Genomic DNA, 14,685 nt, shown 5'->3' with positions numbered 1-14,685 from the left:
CTCACCTGTAATAAGGGAGAGAATATAAGTAGACATACTGATGCAATGTGCAATTTTTTGCTTTACTGTCTTTAGGATGGTATTAACAGCCATCACAAGCAACAGAGATTCAATATTCCGTTCTTAATTACTTATATTTCAATATGATCAGCTGTTTGCACTGTTATAACTTGAAGCAGCATTTAAGACAATGTAGAGGGATAAAAAGTAACACAGGTTTCTGAAATGTCATCAGATATATGCTTAAATATATATGGTATAAGTATATATGCATGTATGCATATCTGTATATATGCATATCTACATATATCTATACACACACACACAGTTCCCAACACTCTAAAACCCTGATCTCTGGTATGGCTTTCTTGTTATATATGTGGGTTCATACAGTTTAGATTTATACAATTTAACATGTCATTTACATACACCCAGATTATACTTAATTTGTCTTTAATTACTAAAATAATATTTCCTTAAAATTGTGTAGTTCCTTTCCTGTCTTCTATAATAGAATACCTCCTGCTTCACCTGGCTATAAAGCCTTTTAGGTGAAAACCTGGTTTGTGGGAAATCACATTGAAGTGGCAATAACATAGCAACCAGCAATTAGAAATAAGCTGATGCAAACAGCAAGAACAGCAAATGTAATCAAAACACAGACCAGACACACTGCATTCTGTGCATTTTTTTCTCATTCTATTGTGACCTGTTGGATTTGCCTTAGCATTTCCTTGAGGCTTTCTATGGCTCTCATTAATTAGAATTTGTGCCTATAAATTGCTGTTGCAAAAAAAGCCTCTTCACTTTTGGTTTTTCAGTTCTGCTTTTTGTTTATCCTCCTCCTTGCACATACGCACGCGCATGCACGCACACACACACACATGCTCTAGTTGTTTACCTAGTATTGATTCAAACAAGGATAAATTGATGCTCGTGATTATGCTACAAGACATCTTATTTAAATTAACTGTGATCATAGTTTGTTTAATTTTAATGATTAGGCTTGATCCCTTTCTCACTGGAGAAAGCCATAATGGAGGTTTCTTTAATGCTGAGCAAAGGACATGGTACTCATTGAGGACTGGTTAAATGCACTGGTACAGAAGTGGAAGGTCTTACTTTCAAGCTAAGCCAAAGAGTGAACCATACTTAACTGAACTAGAGAAAGAATACCTGTGGTCCCCAACTGTTGTCATGATGGTTTCAACAAATATGCTTTACTTGGGGCAGAGTAAGAAAATTCTCACTTATGCTACTGTGATGCAGCTGGTGACAGGTAGCTTATAATTACAGAGTTTTCAGTCACATACCAATTTCTAGCCTTATACAGCTGTTCCCCAATAGTGACATTAAATTCAGTTATATACTCATGTTTCAGCTTCTCCATCTCCTAAAGTTCAAAATGTTCAGCTTCAGACTCCAAGTTTGTTGTTTATCTTGGTGTATAATTGCAGCCAAATCTTTAGACAATTAGGTACAGATATTTCGACTGCATGTGTAAGACCTGGTCTCAGTGAATTTTACTGCAGTCAGCATTTGGCCTCCTACTGTAAACATACTTATATTTTGGTGTTCTATACATTCCACTCTTTCTGAAGCACAGAACCTTTGAAAGGCTTCATCCTATAGCATTCATTGTGGTCTAGTGTGTGTGTGTGATAGAACATAGCCTAGAAGGTGGAAATATTAATGTCTCTTTCATCAGCAGCAATGCAAAATGTGTAGAAAATTGTCACATTATATCATATTATGTCCCATTGCCACAGCAGCCTCACCTGAAATAAAGCAGCATCAGGCACAATGACCTCGAATCTGAGAATTGCCCATGAAGAAGCAGCTATCTGTGAAATAGTTTTACCAAAGCGAAGGTCTTGCCAGTGAATATACGATACAAAAGAAGGTGCCAGTGACTGATTCCTGTTTTCAGCTTTGCTTTTTAATCAGTGACCAGTGTGATTCAAGTGAAATTATACAGCTAATTGCAATGCAATCCCAATGGCCCAATAAACATAAATCAGACTGAAGAAATGTGACTGACTGCTGGGATTTACAATAAAGCTGGTCTGAGGTCAATAGGCAAATACTATGTGTTGATAAGAAACCTGTGAAAATGAAAAGATGTTATCACCTGAAGTTTATGGTTGTTGACACACACATCTATTGCCTTTGTGCAAACAATAAGTTTGGTTGCAAGGCAACATTAGCAAATTCTCAGCATGAAATCAGAGGGAATAGTTTTTGGGAGATCTTGCCAGCATTTGAGAAGAGGAAAAGAGTTTTTAAGGGAGGAAAACAGCTTAAGGGAAAATCTGAATTTAGAAACAGATCTCCATGTTTAATGAGATAAATATAAGGCTGAGTCAACAGTAAATGTATCCAAGGGATTAATGATGAAAGTAGAGCAGACGTGAAGGGATCTCTTTCTCACAACACAGGAGCACTGGGAGTGGCAGGAGGCACCAGGACAAAAAAGCTGATTGTCACAGAACCAAATTTGTTTCCCATGGGGGGCAGTCTGCTAAACAGTAGCAGACAGAAAGGCCACACAGGTGTGACCAGAGAGAACACTGAAAAGGTCTTCTACCATCAGCAACCCTTCTGTAAAGATCATATGGACAACCAGCGGGAGAGGACCAGCTGGACCATACACAACAGGATGGAGGAAGTGGTAAGAGTAATACCACATCCTGAATCAATACCAGTAACAGAAACAGGGAAGAAGAGGCTGGTTTGAAGAGCATCATACTTCTAAGATGCAACCCGGTGTTACCATGGGGATGATTTTATGACAGACTGCATACTTCTAATCTGTGGGGTTTTTGACAAGCCAATGCTTAAACAAAAATCGGAACGATGTAATTTCTTAAAAGGAAAAATGTAGCAACTCACATGAATTTGGAGAGCAGAGGAAGTGTTGTAGAGAAGAGTTTGAAGGAGGCACAATGAACTCGGACTGCTGGCACATTGATAGAACTGGCACAAGACAATGACAGAACGTCTCTCCATGTAAAGAACTAGCTAGGTTTGCAAGCAGGGAATCGTGTTTCACATAGCACATAGTACAGAAAATAGTAGCTTTCTTCAGAATTTCACTGGAGGGCAAGGAACTCAGGTGAAAGCAAACCTTAGATCCAATTGGGAATAAAGACAAATGTAGAGCCTTTTGTCTTGAAAATATTTTGCAGCAGTTTTCCTGTGAAACAATTAGGGTGACCTTTCCAGGAATGATGAGTCTGGCTGGAACCCCAGGATTGTCAGAGTTCCCTTTTCTGCATAGACCCCTTCACATGCGTATGCACAGGATGCACAATTATCTTTTACATCTTTGGTTTCCAACAATATAGAAGCAAAAATTTATATTCTTGAAATATTTCAGCGAAATTTACAGTACAGAACTGCAGTAACAAAGAAGTTGATATTCTTCATAGAGTTCCTTTGATCGTATATTGCTTCCATGCACTGAAGCTAAGCCTTTATAGTTTTCCTTAGCATTTCACTGACTTACACACATACGTATATATATTTTAATTTTTTTTAAGGTAGCAGTAGCACATCATGAAATTAAGGCAGTGAAAGTGAAGGTCAGGGGTCATAAAGTCTGTTGCATCTCCACAGAATAGCTCATCAGCCTGTGTGTTTCCTTTTGCAAATGGATCCTTAAATATTGTTTATATCTATTAGAAAAAGATAACGATCTCAGTCCTTTCATAGCTCATATAGAAAAATAATCTTCTTCAACTGTGGCTTTGCTGTGGCTAGATTTTCCACCAGTCAAGTGGTATAGCTCTGTTAACTACTAAAGCAATGTTTTCTTACTCTAGCTGAGGATCTACTTTGGTGCTTCCACCTTTTGATGTAATATATTTCCAGAATGAAAAGTATTCTCCTGGTCTGTTACAGAAGTGTAATAATGAATACTTACTAGTACAAATCTTACTGGATCAGACTGTAGCTTAAAATGTGCATTTACCTTTACGGTGTGCTGACTGAAGCATTTCATGGAACCTTTTAGTTGACAGAGAGTGAGAGAGTTAAGAGGGAAGTGTTTGCCTATGTGTGTTTATCTTCCCCTGTACTGTACAATCCATTCATTCCACTTCTCAGCTGGGATGTTTAAAATACAAGTGCAAGTACCTAATACGTTACTTGATACCAAGCAGTGTTTTACCGGACATTACTTTAAATGTAACTTGCACCCTTTCCCTTCTCCAAGAAGACTGACCTGCTAGTCCTTTCTGCTTCCTGATGTCACTATAATTATGCAGTTGCATGGGATGCTCTATTTACTCTTCCTATTCTTTATTTCCCCTTGCACAGCCTCCTTCTCCCACATTTTGGCTGTGTATGCATCACTTAAAATTGAAGAACTGAAATTTCACCTCTAAATGGACATTGTGGTCCAAATATTTAGAAAAAAAACCCCAACAACCCAACAAACCCAAACTCTGAGATTTATGGGTTTTCTTATGTAAAACAAAAATTAATGTTTCTTTTTCAGACTTCTTAGCAACTGTAGAACAAATGGTTGCACCTTTGCTTTCATTGTCCTCACCATGACCGGAGTGTTCCCTTGTAGGCCACTATAGTTCTAGCCCTAGCTCTTACTTTAGCTCACTGAGGAACTAAAGCTCAGGGATTTCTGGCTAAGGATCTGTGTACTTTGGTGGCAGAGCCAGGCTCTGTCCCGGGGCTTCTCTGTCATATGACATTCCCTGTGGTCAGGAGACTTACTCAGTAGGTGGTATTTCTGAAGTGCCAAATTTGCCACACATGTTTGCAGAGCAACTGTACTACCCACATGCTTTTAGTGAGTGCATGTATCTCCAGCTGAGGACTGAAAGCACCTGGAAAATTATGTGGCTGGTAAGAGCCTGCCACTGCTAGAGAAATTCCCACTCACAACTTCTCCTAAAGATGAATTATCCATGTGGACCATGCAGAGACCATATGCTGGACACTGTTTTATGTCGTGAACTCTTCTGAGACATAAAACTTTTTTTTCTGTTTGTAAAGCACCTAATAAAATGGTTCATGATCCAAGACTGGCCTGTAACCTTCATTTACGATGGTAGCGTGTTAAATCTGTATTAAATTTACGCTCTTCCCTTATATAGATCTGTTTTGTTTTGTTATTCCCCTAATTTAAACCAGAAAGCAGGTTGACTGAAAAGTTTGGTATGGAGGAGCCAATTCTTGTCTCTTAAACTGCGGGAAATGGATTACCGTATTAGAAGTGAAATGTGAACCAGATAACAATAGACTGTAAAATCAGGGGAAGGCAATGTCACTTGAAATTAAAATTACTTTATCTGGGCTAGTAAAGTTTCCTGTAGTGTTTTACAGTTCACAGTAAAATGTAGCTTTTATGCAAGGAAGAAACTAAACAGTTAATGATTATGTCGAAAGTGGTAGACATCAGAATCCTGACAGCTTAATTGCTGTGCTGACAGCACTGGCTGTTTCAGTGCTCTGACGGTGTTTTCATCTATAAAGCTTGTGCTGAATTACGGCAGTGGCTGGGTCTGAGGCACACCTTTGTAAGGCACCTGCTGGCCGGGAGGAGGTGTGTAGGTGGCTCTCTCAGGCAAAGGAGACAGGCAATAAGGAATAACAGGTTCAAGCACCTGTCAGACAGTCTCAACATTCCCTTTTGTGGAAGGGGATGAAGCCCACATTTAAAGGTGTTGGAGGAAAGAGAAAAGAATAAGCAGTACCGTTTTAATTTTATCCAATGCTTATGTTACAGTTAATCAAGAAGGGTTTGATTTTTGCTTCCATCTTGAATAAAAGAATAAGGGATCCAAGAAGTCTTTAATCAGATAGCAAGCCATGAAGTATATTTCTGTAGAGAAATTGATATCTACCATTAACAGCCACTTTGTCTGTGCATTTGAAATTACAGTACACTTCTTTTTCTATGCAGCGACTGCCATATTTTTTTTATGCTGCTACATTTAACAGTGCTGCTGCTGAATAAAGATTCAAGTATTCTAAATATCAGCTCAGGTGACTTGTGGTGTAAAAACCTTGAATGTAGTGAATTCCATGATAAGATGTTTGTGAAGACATGGAAGGATGCTGCTGAATTCTCCTGAGGTCATTTCTTCAGAAGTTCCACTCTGATTTTGCTTCTCATGTTATAAAATTATTTGCATATTTGAGGAGCTAGAATTTGTAATGCTGTCTTCATACTGATGTGCAAGACAAAGGTATGATCTATGGCCAGAACCCAGCCCTGTCTGTTCTAGCAGTCCCACCCTAATGCTTGCCGTACTGGAAATATGGATTGCATAGAAAGCTAGAGGAGATTACTGCACTATGTTCTGCAGGAAAAATGATTTTTTTTTTTTAAACTTAACAATTTCCAAGCAACTGGGGCAGCGGGTGAAGAAGTTCTTTATGAAGTCTTTGACCTGCTGGGTTTTTACAGTGCATGATTACACAGTGGATTCACAGTGTTCAGTCTGTAAAAAAGCACGAAAAAAATTGTAACATGACATAACTACATCAGATGAGCTAATAACAGAATAGCCTTTTCATATAAGCATAATGTAAACTTTGAGTTAGTTGCATTATTAAACTGTATGCATAAAATAAAATGACTACATCTGATACCATCTAACATGGCCCCCTTGTGCAGTTAAAAGGGATGTTCTTTCTGTGCTGTGTGAATGGGCTACAGATGTTAAGTTTTATCTTTTCCTTTTCTGTGGTCTTTGATGGTTCTTTGTCAGCCTTCAGTGTGAAACTTTGGTGAATAAAAGCACTGAGTAGAAAATCAAGCAAGTGCGGTCAGTGTTGGGGGATTTTGAGTAACCTACCTGTAAGAACCGCACACGCACTTTCTATGAAGAATGCTGAAATGCTTTTCAGTAAGTTTAGCTGCAAAAAGGAAATGCTTTTATGGCCTTCCTCATCTCTCAGGCTCTATCCAGTTCACCAAATACTTCAGATTGAGAGACAGAAAGAAGTAACAGCCCCTAGTGTGGTTTCATTCACTAACTTTAATTTGCAGAGCTTTAAGAGCTGGTCCTTATTCACACCACTCCTACAGGATCGTTATATCAGACTGCAGACCTTCTGTGTGTTGTGGGGAGTACTTTTGCTTGCCTTTGAAATCATAATGGGTCTACCTTCTGTTCAAGCTTTCCTAGCTTGCTCGGGACATCATGTTTCAAGCTGCTAGAGGCAGAACACATTGAAATGGAGGTGTCTCTACCACACAAGCCACTGACAACCTCAGACTCAACCAGCCAGTTTTGGCTGTGTTTGCCTGCAAGACCGTGGGCTGAATGTGTAATGTGAAAAGGGTACACTGTCTCCCAAGGTCAGAGGCTAGATATGATTAGAAAATGTTACGTAATAAAAGCAGAAATTTCCCACAGATAATTTCAACAAATGAATGTGTCCTTCTGTTACTCTAAGCCCTAGTTAGGCCTGATTAGATTATAACTGCTGACCATGCTTTACAATGCAGACCACATGTGTACCTAGGGGCAGTATGTCATGCTGCTCACATGTTAATCCCACAAAACACATGTTATATTTCATCGTCTTCAGATTTTGAATTATATTGATTGTTTGTACAAAGGACAGAAAAGACACCAAGATGGCATCCCTACAGCCATTCATTGTATATAAACCTGAACCTGGCAAAGAGGATAGGGAGGGGAATCTCATAGCAGCTTAAAACCATTTGACAGGGAATTATGAAGATGCCAGAGGCAAACTCTTCTGTAGTGGCAGACGGTATAGGAAGGGGAAATGATCAAAAATTGTAGCTTGGGAGGTTCAAACTGGACATGGGAAAAACTTTTTCGCTAAGAGTGTACTCAGGCACAGGTTTCCTAGAGTTTCTGGTATCTCCACACTTGGAGGTTTTCAAGACTCAGACAAAACCACCACAGCCACCCTGATCTAGCACTGATGATAGTCCTGCTTTGAGCAGAAGATTGGGTGACATAACCTCCAGAGGTCCTTTGCAATTTCTATGTTTTTATTTATTTAGAACTATTAAGTAGCTTAACTGTCTGTCTGCCTCAGTGAAGAATTTATTCTACTGTTAGCTCAGTGTATCATTATCACACATGGAGGCAGATAACCAAGCATTAAAGCTCTTTGTGAAAAAATCCCTTTGTAAAAGTGAAGAAATTTAGGTTTTAGCATAGACTATATTGTCTAGGGCTTGTAGTGTGTACACAAAATGACAGTAGTAAACAGTTCATCCCCAGGGTACAACTGAGAGCTGTGTGATGAAGATAGCCTAAATTACTGTTTAAGCACCAACAGAAAATACAGCAATCCAGTCTGCCACAAAACAGCACCCATTAATCTGGTAAAGGATGCTGACTTCCCTGCTATAGTTGGCTCAAAATCTGAGTCAGTACCAAATTTAGGATTTAGCAATCTTTTTCTGCTGAAAACCAGGATTTTCCAACATAGTGTATTAATACGTCACTTGCAGCTCTCACCCCCGCCAAACACTAAGAGATTAACGTAATCTTTATTGCCATGTGGCATTTTTGTGCCTTACATCATTTTTCCTGAAAATAACTGAGTGATGGTTTGACACACATGATTTAATAACTGACATGGCACATGGCCCAGGCTTGGAGATGTCCAGTGTCTATTCAGCTACCATGATTTTTTGGCTAACATTCTCTGAGGGATACATAACAGCTAGTGCAGTAGTTATTTCCATTCAGCTCTTCACATCACTCATGTACTTCTCAGGCAAGCAGGAAAAGGCTACTATGTACGTATGTACAACAGTACCAAATCTGTACCAGTTACTGAAGCCTGGTCTTATTATGAGTGTGTAGTAAGTGGTAACTTTAGAATCTGCACTGAATAAGGAGTGACACAAGGTCAAGAATATTATTAAGACACAAGGCTCAATCACCCTCAGTCAGTAAGGATAGAACAAGATAGTGGAATTCAAACTAGAAAATGGATATAGATGTTTTTATATTAAAGGAAAATATGGCAGCAAAAATTACAGTCACAATGTGATCTGTATGATGTCTCTGGCACTACGTAAAGGATGACTTGTGTGGTTAGTTAAAATACAGATCCTGGCCACATTAAATTTGGGTTAGTAACTTCAGTAGTGGGAGGCAGTCACATGTGAATAGATTAAACATGAAGGAGGGTGTGGAGATAGTTATGAGTTTGATAATTGCAGATGAAGGATGTGCTAGTAAACTATTCAAGTACTTACAACCTGTGCAATGAGACAGTAATTTCTCTTAAATTGAATTAAATAGAATTAAAGCAGAACCAGTTAAAGAAGTCGAGATAAACCACTAATTTAATTTTGTATAATACTTAGCATAAGGTTAAGTATCTTAACCATGGAATTACTAGCAGATGAGTATGAACAAAGATAAAGATCTTAATAAGGACAGACTCAAAACTGAGGATAAACTATTGTAAGAAAGTTGTGGTAGATCTCTGTATAATAGTGTAGAACTAGTTAAGGAGAATTTTTACAAAAGTTACATAAGAAATAACCCATAGAGACATCAGGAAGCTTAAACATGTGATCTAACACAGCAGTTGTCAAATGAGAGCTGAATCATAGTATTTAGTTCCATGCCCCTGCACAGGCTGCTTCTCCTCGGTGCCTGGAGTGTCTGCAGCCACCCTGCTCTGTGTACGTGCTTGTGTCTGCCATGCTTGGGTCGTAGTTTGGAAACTGGGAAAGAAAGCAGGAGAGGTGATAGAAGCACAGCACAACTCCTCACCTGCCTACCCAACAGGAGAAGTGTCTGTGTCTCTACCAGTTCCAAAGATGCCAGGTATCTTTCTTACAGGATAGTTCTTTGTGTAAGAGCAGTTACTTTTTCATCCTGTCCCCGTCAGTGCTGTCAGAGGTACACTGCTACTCTCATCTTTCCTTCTCCCCATTTTCACTCCATACAGTTTTCAGGTTGGACAGTATTAGGCCACTGCTGTCGTATTTTCCACCTCACCTGGTTGCCCCTACTGGTTGCCTTTACTGGTCAGGTCCCCTTCTAGTGGGTTTGTCTAGGCACTGGCCCTGGGGGCATTCAAGTTAGCCTTTTTCTCCGTGCCCAATACACACAAATACACTCCTTCACACAACACATGCACACACACACAAACTCAGAGATGACTAGAGCTAAGCTATTACAGAACTGGTGAAGGAGGGATGCAGCCTAGGAATTTTACAGTCTTACTTACCTTCCACAAAGCTTCCTCCTATCTTTCTGTAGTTAATAAATCTTCTGAGACGCATTGTGCTTCTAGCTTCACTCCCATCTTGTATTAGATGATATTAGGGAGCCAAATTAATTATTTAAGTCTATCTGTCACTTGATTTATACCATGATCTTGACAAAGCAATAACACTGCAGTGATTAATAGTGACAGTAGTATTTTATATGTCCCAATTTGTACCTTAACTTTAGGTTTTGCTGATTCCTGCAACATATAGTACCCATGGCATATAGCTTCCCATGGTGATTTAAAAGGGCACGAACCAAAACATTCCATATTCTGGAAGAACTTAACAATGAAGCTAATTCAGTTCTGGAGCAACAAAAGTTCTCAGTAAAAAATTAACCTGGTAAGGTGTGATTCTGCTAATTTATAGTAAGATTCCACTTTAATCAGGGCAGTGCCAAAGAAAATAAATGATCATATATGGTGTATAAAGTGAAAACAGTTGAAGAGTTTTACTATGAAAGTTTATTTGTTCAGGTGTTCTAAAGCATTACACACTGGTTTTCATAGTTTGGCAGATGCATCAACAGGGCAGGTTCAGTTATCATAGAATCATAGAATAGTTTGGGTGGGAAGAGACCTGTAAGGGTCATCTAGTCCAACACCCCTGCAGTGAGCAGGGACATTGTCAACTAGATGAGGTTGCTCAGAGCCCTGTCCAACCTGGCCAGGGATGGGGCATCAACCACCTCTCTGGGCAACTTGTGCCCAGTGTGTCACCACACTCATTGTAAAAAAATTATACTTTATATCTAGTCTAAATCTACCCTCTCTTAGTTTAAAACCGTTACCTCTTGTCCTATTGCAGCAGTTGTGTGTACATGCCTTTTAATGAATCAGTTAATGAAAGAGAAAATCCTAGACTGTGACCCTGGTTCAGGAAAGTACCAAAGTGTGTACTTAGCTGCTCAAGACAGTACTACATCATGTGCTTAATTGTAAGAATGCAGTTATAAATAATACACTTCAGTGAGATTTAAGCACATGGTAAACACATGCTATCCTAAAACTTTGAGTTACTTCTAATTAGAAATTATCTTTGTCCATGTTGAAATCTATTTGGATTTTCTTCTTATGAACTCTTAGGAAAACAAAATGTGTTTCTTTGAATATTTAGAGCAAGTGAATGTAAAAAATTTATTTTATCACAATGTGGGTTTTATAATGTAGTGAAATTATGTTTGTTTCTTGTTTGAGTTTTGGGATAAGAAAGATTTTAGTAGCTAGAGTGATATTTTTGCTGGGGAAAGAAAAGGAAGCAAAACAGTGAAATGAATTGTCTAATAATAGAGGTTGACCATTAGTCCTACCACAGCTTTTTACATATAAGGTACTATCCATGGATAGCAAAGATGTGGCCTTCCTTTATGTTGAATATTTAATACGTGATGACTCTTTTGACATCAGTGATGAAAATTTGTCATATTGTATTTTTCCTCTGAATGCTTTATGCTAGCAGCATCTCCTTTCAATTTGTTTCTCTTCTTTGCTGGACCAGCAGCTCTAGGAATACTGACACAGGCATGATATCAACTCTCTTTGTTACTGCAAACTATCTTATGCTTCACCTTTACATCTTCATATGTAAACTGGTGCGACTGTTTTGCGCTTCACCATTATATGATGCAAATTACTTTAGTGAGCATGTCTGATTTGGAAAAGTTTTCCTTCTAGCCTATATATTGTTTCACCTAAAATGACTAAATTTAGATTTTACTTATGGGCACTTAAACTGGAACTCCACTTGGAGAATCAAAGCTAGCTTAAATATGCATATTTACTTGAAATTCATGGAGAAATACTTGTTAATGTCAGCTGGAGGTCTGGTCTTCAAATGCTGTAATTTTTTGTGTGGCTAGAGTGTAAATTTACGGTAGGTCTTTCAACATGTTGCATTCTATCCCTGAGGAAAGAAAGACAGCCATACCTGGATGCTCCAGGCCATTTCAGTGGAAGTCTATTGGTCAGGTTGAAGAGCAAGGAAAAAAGAACAATGACAGAAGGCTTTAAAAAGCCAGCACAGACCCTCATCCTAGCTTCAACTCAGTTCTGTTAGAAGTTTGTTGCAACTTTTTCATGTCGTCTTAGTAATTGAAACCAGCACCAATAACCAACAGTTGCAGAGAAAAGAAATAAAAACTGAAGACTCTGATCATGATACAAACTCATATGTCATATAAGGAACAGTATTCAGAGCTTGTACTCCTGCCAGAAAGAGGCAGAGGCCAGAGAAGTCAGGCTCTTCCATCTGCAGAACTCAGACATCACTGAAATGCTAACGAATCCTTAGACTTACACTGTAAATTGTGGCAACTTTTTTGAACTTGTTACCAAGTGACCCAGACTAGCTAGAACAAAAGAAATCCAAAAAAGCCAAGTCGTGTTAGAATATAAATTGAAATACCTAATATTTTAAATGAAGAAAACTCAAGTAATTAGTAGGACAGAATAGAAATAAAAAGAACTTATAAACAAGTTCCCCTGCCCACTGCGTGGGCAGTGGCTCCTCTGGTCTCTTCCCATCACCTCTGAGCCCTGAGTGCTTGCTCAATCATCTCTCTCAGTTGTCCCACTATTTGAGCCGCAGGCTTGGAGCTCCTTGCTGTGACTGTCTCTCTCCCATTTGTCTGTCATGTTCTTTCTTCTGGTTTGGAAGCTTCTGTCCCAGACCAGTCTCAATTGCTCCTCAAGGGAAGAAGCAATTTCTCACTCCCTCCACAGAATTTCTTCAGATCCAGTCACTTACTTTTTAAAGGAAAATAACATACAAATTAAGGACAAATCAAACAGATACTGGATGTCACAGAAGTCCATAACAAACTGAATAAAAATTAGATTTAAATTATTCCTCTGAAGTCACACTGAGTGTTTATGGCACAAGCAAGATTAAACCCAGTATTTTTTGACTGGGTTATAGCTGTGCTTCCTCTTTGAATAATGCCTTACTCTTGCCTGGAGTGCTGGGGGGGTGAGAAGATTCTTTGTAAATTCTGTTTTCATATAGAAGTCTGTACGAATTACTCACAGGCTCTTCTGTGACACTCTACAGTGTACACGTCATGTCATGAAGGGGATACAACAGTTCAGTCCAATACTTTCCTAACTCTCTTGCCATTATTCTGTACAAAATTAAAATACTCATAATATAAATACCTTTCTTTGGTGAGAGTGGGAAACCTCATGAACTTTGAGCTTGCTTTATTAAGCAAGAGAAAGGGAAGCTTATGCATGTTGTATTACAAGATGTTGTTTGGTTTGGATAAACTCACTTGACTTGTACACTGCCTATTGCTGTGGGGAGAGCAGCTGCTTCTGCTGGGCTACCAGCAATAAAGAAATGCAAAACCACTATAGTATTAAACTTAGTAATTTGTTCTTTGATGCTGATGAGTGCCCAGCTGATTCAGGCAGGACCTGTCCTCAGGTTCATCATTGTTCAAAACAGAGTGAGAGACAATCATCTACTTTATTACTGAAATACTGGGAGAGAAAGCAGGGCTAGAGAGGCAAGAGGCTTGTTCACTTGTGTTCATAAACCTACAACTTGCCCAACTTCCACACTGATATGCGATCTGCTCGATTACATTGCTTCCTCATAAACCAGTATTTTTTACAGAAAAAATATAAAACCTAAGAAGCTTGAAATTTTGAGAGCTGTGATACCGTAGTTAACTCTAACCTGGTGTATTTCTCTGTGGCCTAGATTTCAAAGTCCTGTTGTAAAACTGCTCAAGCCCCTAAGTAGACTGTCAAGCTTACAAAACTATCGAGATGTTCCATGCCTTCCGGCAACCTTCTGGACAAAGGCAATCTAAGCTGCTGCAATTCTTTTACAGAGCACAGAGCCCTGATAAGGTGTAACAAAGTGTAACACCTTTCTTAGTTATTTGTAGCAGTGTGTTGGCTAGAGTAGCAGTTCTTAAGTAACTCAAATTTTTGTAACAGTCTTGCGCAGTCGGATTCTGTACTAGGGAAGGCAGGCTATTAGACTCACAAAGGTAAGCAAATAATTAAATACACAATTTATCACTTTCCTTTCCTCTTTTAGTTTTTATAATTAAGAACAACAAGAAAAAAAATGCTGAGTCCTGTAGTCTTTGATAAAGTGTGAGAACTCTTGCCATGAGGCTATGAGCAACATAGGAGCTGCCTGCATCTCTCCACTTCCTTTTTACTATTTCTTTTACTAGCGCAGTAGGAACAGAAATCACACTGTATCAGTGGGAACAGCTATATGTCAGCGATTCCTGTGCCATTTTTGATTCAGGACATTTGTACTTTGCCTCTATAAAGTACCCAGTGCATGTAAATCTATGTTTAGTTTCTTAAAAAGGAGAAACCTGGTCACACAAATACCATATGCACTAGATGTTTTGACATGCACATTCTAAACCAGTGATTTTCAGGCTTCTCTGCAGTCACCAGAAGCCAAGT

The sequence above is a fragment of the Falco punctatus genome (assembly GCF_963210335.1).
Source record: "Falco punctatus genome assembly, chromosome: 10".
In the NCBI taxonomy this organism is placed as follows: Eukaryota; Metazoa; Chordata; class Aves; order Falconiformes; family Falconidae; genus Falco; species Falco punctatus.
This window is presented reverse-complemented; position numbering follows the sequence as displayed.